This window comes from Tyto alba, unplaced genomic scaffold, assembly GCF_018691265.1.
Source record: "Tyto alba isolate M040663 unplaced genomic scaffold, T.alba_DEE_v4.0 Super-Scaffold_20, whole genome shotgun sequence".
Lineage (NCBI taxonomy): Eukaryota > Metazoa > Chordata > Aves > Strigiformes > Tytonidae > Tyto > Tyto alba.
Window position 1 is genome coordinate 3,119,541 of NW_024881283.1, and position 7,312 is coordinate 3,126,852.

The window sequence follows — 7,312 nt, forward strand, 5'->3', positions numbered from 1 at the left end:
TTGCAAAGGCAACACATCCAAAGTCACCACAAAAGCAAGGTGGTGGCAGAGATACAAACACCCCCAGTGATGCTTAATATGCTCAGTGGATGCTATCACTGCGCAAATGACCTCACAGACTTTGGATAAAATCCTCAGAGTGAAGTTTTACAGTTATTTTTAGGTTGCCCTGCACCGTGCCTGACTCCTTCTAGCCCTGCACTCCCTTCTCCTGGCCAGACAAAAGCAACCCTGCAGTCAGGCTGGAAATTAGGCAGGGTTAAAGGGTGTAGGAGGGAGGCTGATGGTTATTTTTCATCCAGACCACCTCTCTTCACGTGGCTGCATGGAGTTTGTGTCAACTGGGGTAGGGCTGGAAAGGGCTCCTGGAGGAGAAAGAGGCTGGGACAAGGGGAAAGGCAAACTCACCTCCTTCAGCCACAGTGCCCACCTGCACTGATGTAGTGCTTCCCAACAGCACTAGGTTAATGTGACTGGAGAGGATGTGAAAATCCCCGACTGTCCTCCAAGCTGACAGTTGCAGCAGCAAGCAGCAGCTCTCATCTGCCCACTGTCACACAGAAACAAATTTATCAGCTGATGTTTCCTTACACTTTATAGCTGTGTATTTTGGCAACTTTGTTCCTAAGTGAATAAATGATCCATTTCACTCCTGGGGCTATTCCTGTGAATCCTAATGGGTCCCACCATAGGCAGAGCTTATCCAGATCTCATGGCAGAAGGCTGCATATAGCAGGCTGATTGCTAGGTATAACACTGAAACTCATATTTTCTAAACACGCTCTCTCCTTTTAGCCCTTTACTGTAATAGTGCATTCACCTTTCCGGATTGTTTTTCTATGAGAATCATAAAGCGTTCAGGAATGCAAACATTAAATTTGCTGCACAACCACTGGAAGAAAGCGCCAAAATAGTCTCAGGTGTTTTACAGAGAAGGAAACAGAACTGCATGGTGTTCATGCTCCTGTGCATACTGCTGGTGCTCTTAGGTAAGGCTGCTTGTTGCACCTGCATATCTTACTCCACCCTGGAGAGGGTTAAAAGAACATGGGGCTGAACTGTGCCTTACAACCCCTTATCTGCTGAGATTAGGGCCTCAGCAGGGGAACATCTCTGACAAAACCTAAGAAGACAAAGCCAGAGACATGGAAAGATTAAGGCCTGAACAGCCACATTTTGGTGGGTCACATCCAATGCCACACTTCCTATTTGATCGTCTAAAAAAGCACTCTGATTTTCAGGCTGCTGGATTAACTCAAACCACACCAACTCTGCAGGAATAGCATGCTCACAGTGCCTTCTCAGAGTAAGGGTGGTTATGAAGGCTCCTAAATATGGACAATTAAAGGCAAATGGTTTGTGGGTTTTCCACCAAACTGGTTCTGTCACAAGCTCTAAACCCTCAAATCCAGAGAGATATGACTGTCCACAGTGTCTGCAGTAGCTGGCCACAGTCACCACCAAGGGAAAGCTGCCTTCCCCTGGTGCCCTGTCAAACAGCCAAGCTTGGACAGGGAGATGAATCCCACCTTGTTGACTATGGAGAGAAAAGAAAATAAAATTAAAGGACTGAAAGCCTCCCAAGATGCAGCCTGTAACAGTATGGAAGGATGAAGCAGACCACCAGCACCAGGGATGCAGGAAGTACTGGCAAGCAACACTTGCCCATCAGTTGTCACCAAGTATTTGAAAATACTCGTGCTTTCTACTTCACATGTGCAGATCCAAACATTACCCAAGCCAAAAAGACTGTACAACAGGCCTTAGACTTGTGAAGATGTAACTAACAAAGCCATAACCTCCACTAGTGCTTTCTTTTGCAATATATTTTAAGGGTTCCTATGACCTACATTGCACTAGTTAGTGCAAAACATATTACTGCTATTAATCATCACCATCATGTGAGTCTTCCAATCCAAGCAGCCTCCTAAAAAGATTATTTGCTTCATTTTAGTGTAACAATTGTATCAAAATCATACTATTTTATCATTTGGCTCAGTCACGCCAGCCACACTTTCTGAAAAGTTTCCCTGAGGAAGGAGGCACATACCATCTGCTTCCTCAACAACCACAGCCCTTGGTGGGAAGGAAAGGTTTTGTGGAGGATGAGCACAACCTCAGAGCATCTGTGTACAATACTATGGTAAGGTCATGCTTAAAGATGTAATCACAAACCCATTTTAACAAACAAAATAACATGATCTAGATTGTAAGGCATACTGGTCTTTTAAACATTACCATTTCTGGTAATATCCACATTTGAGAGTACTCTTTTTTAGCAACAGCTATTTTTGTCTACACTTCCTAACTCACATTAAATAAATAAATTCAGTAACTTATTCTCAGTTGGGCCAAATTTTCAGAGCACTGAGAAAGCCAGAGGGTTAGTGAAGAGCCCACATTGCTGTAACTCATTTTAACTTCCTCGAAAGTAGAAATGGGTCGGATTGCCCTGTACTGGAGTAAAGAAATGTCACCATTTATAGGATTATGAGGAAGCTGAGGCTGAAGGGCTGCTCAGACCAAAACAGAGGCACAGAGGTTAGTTACGGGGGACCTGCCTACTCTTGAATTGCTCCGTTCTCCCACACCCCCTTACTCCGATTCACTGTTCCTGCAGGAACTTTCAGCCACATGTCGAAAAGAAACACAGCAACCAGCTCTCCATGTCCTGCTCCTCCCGGTAGTGCCCGGCCTGCCACAGAGGGCTGGCTGCCCCAACCAGCCCCCGCTGCCAGGACGCAAGCCCAGCAAGGGGGCCCCATGCCCAAGAGGGGTCCTGCACCCCAAGCCCCCTGCATGCCCATCACTCCCTCAGGCCTCTTGGAGCCCTGGGATGGGCAGGGGGTCAGCCTGGCAGGCAACGCAGATCATTTTCTGCCAACCTTACTGCTGCGGAGCTGACACAATGGAGGAATTATGCTTCTGCAAGTGCTGCAGACGCAAAATGGGCACAGAGCACGCTGCCCCTGCTGAAACACACTGCCTGGCCATAGGCTGCATTAACTGGCCAGAGCACATAGCTGTTGGTTTTGTACTCACACAGAGAACAGAAACACTAACACTGACCCTCCTCACTGTCCAGCAAGCTAGAAGATGCGTATCTCTGCCATTAAACTGTAAGCATGTGGTAAGTAACTGCATTTTTTCCCTAAACTATGAATGCCTAAGACTACTCCAGGGTTGTAAAAACACTTCCCCCTTTCACTGTCATCGCTGTGTGGTACTGCTTGGAGAGGCACTCGCCCACCCAGGTGGCTCTCAGCTAGAGACTTGATAAGAAACAACCCCAACACACTCCGCAATGACTAGCACTCTTTCCTGTGATTTTTGTGGAATATTTTAACAGAATTAATGCACCAATTAAAAATCTAATCCCACTGTGCCTAACTTGAATGTGCTGATTAGTTGGGATGGTCACTTTAACTTGTGTTTAATTGGTTTAAAGGCTTCAGATGTAGCATAAGAAGAAAAAATGCAGATTTGCAGTGAAAGCGTGGTCACCAAGGACAACCACCAAAGATCTGCTACTCCACTTGCTTCGCATACCAGCATATGGGACACATGGCAAAGCCAAACATGGTACTTTTAAGAAATTTTATTAAGAGGAAAATAAAGGTTTCATGATGTTCTATCAACGAGTTCCCTCATGACAGAGGAGCAAAGAAGGCTAAAGTGATTAACAAAGGTAGAGCATCAGAAAAGCTCACATATAAAAGGGAGAATATTATTAATTATACAATAAATGCGGGTGGGCTGGGGAAATAAGGGGGAATTCTGAAAAAAATAAACAACAGGAAAGGGAGTATGAGGCTGCAGCGAAAAAAAAAAAAAAAAAGTTACTAATAGAAATCCCATGCTTTGAGTGCCTGGAAACCTTCAAAATCTCAACTACCCCAAAACCCAAGGATGCACACCGACGGGTTTAAAACCTTCCCCGAAGGCGGCTCGCAGCAGCTCCTGAGGAACTGTGCCCTTCCCGGGCAGGGACCAGGCGCTGGCGGGGCCGCTCTCCGGTCAGGAAAGCGGCTGTTCCGGTCGCGTCGGAAGGAGCCCGACGGCAGCTCCATTTCCGAGCGGCAGCCGAGGCCCCGGCGGGCGCCGCAGGGCCGCGGCGCCCGCGGTGTGGGGCGGGGAACCCCGCCGCTGCCGCACCGCGGGCCGCCCGGCCCTACGGCGCCCGCCCGGGCAGGGAAGGCGGTAAGCCGACCGCGGAGACAAAGCGGATGCCTCAAATTCCTCCCCCGCCCCGCCGGTGCGGCGGGGTTGCGGTACCCCCCCCGCCCGCACCCTCGTCTCCCGCCTCTGCCTACCTGGGCAGCGGGAGCGGCCGGGCCTGCCTCCCGCCCGCGGCGCGCTCCAGCCGGCGGGACGGCCCGGGCTTGGGCAGCCGCAGCCCGCGGGGAGCTCCGGGCTCGGGCGGCGGGTGCGGGCGCTGACAATGAGGGGAGGGACGCGGTACCAGGCGGTGCTTGACGTCAACGGGAGCGGGGCGGGCGCTGCCGAGCGCGGGGCGGCACCGCGGCGCCCTCCCCCGGCTCTGGGGAAGGGCGGTGTGGGAGCGTCGGCCATTTTGGGGGGGAGTGGGCCGAGGGGCGGTCGTGTGTTCGCGGCGGCGGGCTGCTGCCGTCTGAAGGGTGCCAGGAGGGAAACGGGGCGGCCGGGGAGGGTGCCGTGGGATGGCTGTGGGATGGAGCGCAGGGCGCAAGTGAGGCCCTCTGAGGAGGGGTTTCACCGTGCTCGAGAGCCCTCCAGGCAGAGTCCCTCGGTGGTTCTTCCCGGGACCGCAGCCAGTTTGGGCTCTGCTGCTGCCTCAGGGCTTTGGAGGGGCCGGCGACGGGGTGGGCACTGCCGGTTCGTTCCCAGGCACGCCCTCCCTGCCCTTTAACTCGGGGCATTTATAAGAAACCCATCTTCCTAAAAACAGGGCAGAGCGCACTGAGAGGTTTGTCCTCCGGGGCCTTAGTTGCAACTCCCCTTCTGTCTTCCTCTCTTGGAAAGTTTGGGACTTGGTTTTGAATCACGTAGGGACCCAGATGTGCTTGTTTCCACCTCTGGTAAGTGCAGCCCAGAGATGTTAAATGGAGACGAGACCTTTCAGCACTGACTGGGAAAAGCTGCTCAAGGTGTTATTCGGCTGTAGGCAAAGCCCCAGGACCTTGTGCCGCTGATCTGGAGGGTGATACAGTGACAGACACTGAGGGGTGATGACTCAATGCTTTTGTACAGCACTGGGCTTCATTTGCCCAGCTGAGTCAACAGAGGATCCAGTCAGCAGCTGGTGAGTGGTTTCAGCCTCCTGGCAGCGCAGCTGGATGTGGTAGTCTTAGAATACATCATCCCGTTTTGCCAGTGGGTACGTTTGCTAAAATTGTATTTCCAACACTCTTTTATTTCAGGCAATGCCAAAGGAGGATGCTTTGAGCACCAGGTGATTTGGCTTGTAACACAGATGGAATATTGTCCACGCTATCATACTGAGTTAAAAAAATACTATTTGGTCCTGTTTCCATAGGGCAGTCTGAAATATACTTGTTCTGAATGAAGTATCAACGCTTTGAAGTTAATTTTACATGTTTACAGCTAAAATCCAAGCTCACACAAAGATAGAGAATGAACAAGACCTTACCTGTAGGCAAACCGAGAAGGGCTTTCATACGGTCATTCTAACTGGGGAAAGTATTTGCTTTTCTGGAATTCCATCTGCACACCAGCATTCAGCAGTGGAGGCACATGTTACATGCGCTCTGCGGTGCAACCACATTCAGCAGGTTTTTTGTTCTCTGCTTTAGAGATGCCACTTCTAATTTCCAAAGTGGTATGAGGGATGTTTGCTAATACAATGCCAGCTCTTGAAATCCATCTAGCAATGGCATAGCTGGTTATAACTGGGAGTTGAAATGGAAAAAAATTGTAGTTTTTTATTTCAGCATGTGTTCCAAGCTTGCCAGGAGTTGCATGTACTAGAGCCTAGGGTGCCTTACGTGTGCTTCTCTGATTTGCTGTGCTGGGAGAGGAGTGGGGCTGTGCTTGGGTACTTTTTCATAGCAAGTTTATAGTATTGGCACCAAAGGTTCATTATTAAACAAATGAGGGGAAGAAAATTCTGTCAGGGGCTACCAGGGGATCACAGCAATGCCTCCTCTGACTAAAGAAGAGCCTAAAAAAATGTTAGGAAGGTATTGTAATATGTTTGGCCTATTTTTATACCCTTCCTCAGGCATAATCTAATTGCTGTTGTCCTCATTGGTTTTCACAGTGAAAACAGCTGAAAATGTATCAAAACCCTAAATGCCCTCCTGGAGATGGATGCTTGCAGCCAAATAGAGAAGATCCAACTCCGTATCAAGTTCTCGATATGGAGAACATGAAGGAGTTTAGAGCATCGAAGTGTTTGGAGGCCAAAACCTCTGGTTATGAGGCCAGAGGTGATGGTGGTTCGGGTGGCATTGCTCCTACAGAACCCGCTCACAGTAGGAGCAAAATAGGGGATGTGGGACACACTCATCTTCTGGATCAATTAGTTGAGAGATACTGTGGGTGGACCACCCCATGTGCAAAGATAGCATAGTGGGATCTACTCGATCTTACTGACTGTAGTTCAGGAAGTATCCAGTGGTGATGACACTGGCCAGGTCCAGTGTCAGTCTTCCAGGGACGACCACCAACTTATGTATGAAGATAGGATTTTATAATGGGGATTCTTCAAGAAAATCTCTCCATCCCATTTTGTGGCTGTAGTAAAACTGGATCTGAAGAGTACTTCAGCATTCTGAAGAGGTCTGAAAGGATGTATGCTTGGGACAGTTCTTTCAGGTGGGTGCAAAATGCCAGCCAGGCTCTGGCATGTGGTTAAAGGCAGGCATATACCATCGTTCTCCATACAGGCTGTCTGCAACAGATGTTTATGGCAGTGTCTCAAAGTGTAGACCTGATAGTGACTGCAAACACACCCTTTGTTAACCCTGGTCAGAAAAAATCCAGCATTTTCTTTCTGGGTGAAGAGCACTGTGCAAAGACCATGATTTGCAATGGTTTTAAGTGCCAAGAGATGGCCCCTCTGCCTGGCCTGAAGTTGCAGCAGCCTTCGTGGGCACCAGGTGGGGCCTATGGGACAAGCCACCCTTGCATAGAGCAGTTTAAACATCTTGCAAGTTGTTTAAACTTAAACTCCAGTTGGTAGAAAATTGATGTGTTTCTCTCCATCCAAACATGAGTGTTCAAGTCTGGTTAGGCCTATATGCCCCAGCGAGCAGTCAGCCATGAGAGATCCTGAGCGTGCAGTGGCTGACCATTTCACCCCCAGTGCAGT

At 49.4% G+C, this 7,312-nt stretch overlaps 1 protein-coding gene across 2 annotated transcripts in view; it reads right to left on the reverse strand.

The window, feature by feature from the left end:
- The window catches only part of LUZP1 (leucine zipper protein 1), a 44,844-nt gene extending 40,392 nt beyond the window's left edge, over positions 1-4,452 (reverse strand). For both annotated transcript variants that reach the window (XM_042793938.1, XM_042793939.1), the window contains exon 1: positions 4,314-4,452. The gene's annotated coding sequence lies outside the window, so the exon portion shown is untranslated. The remainder of the gene's footprint in view (positions 1-4,313) is intronic.
- Positions 4,453-7,312: the final 2,860 nt, after the last annotated feature.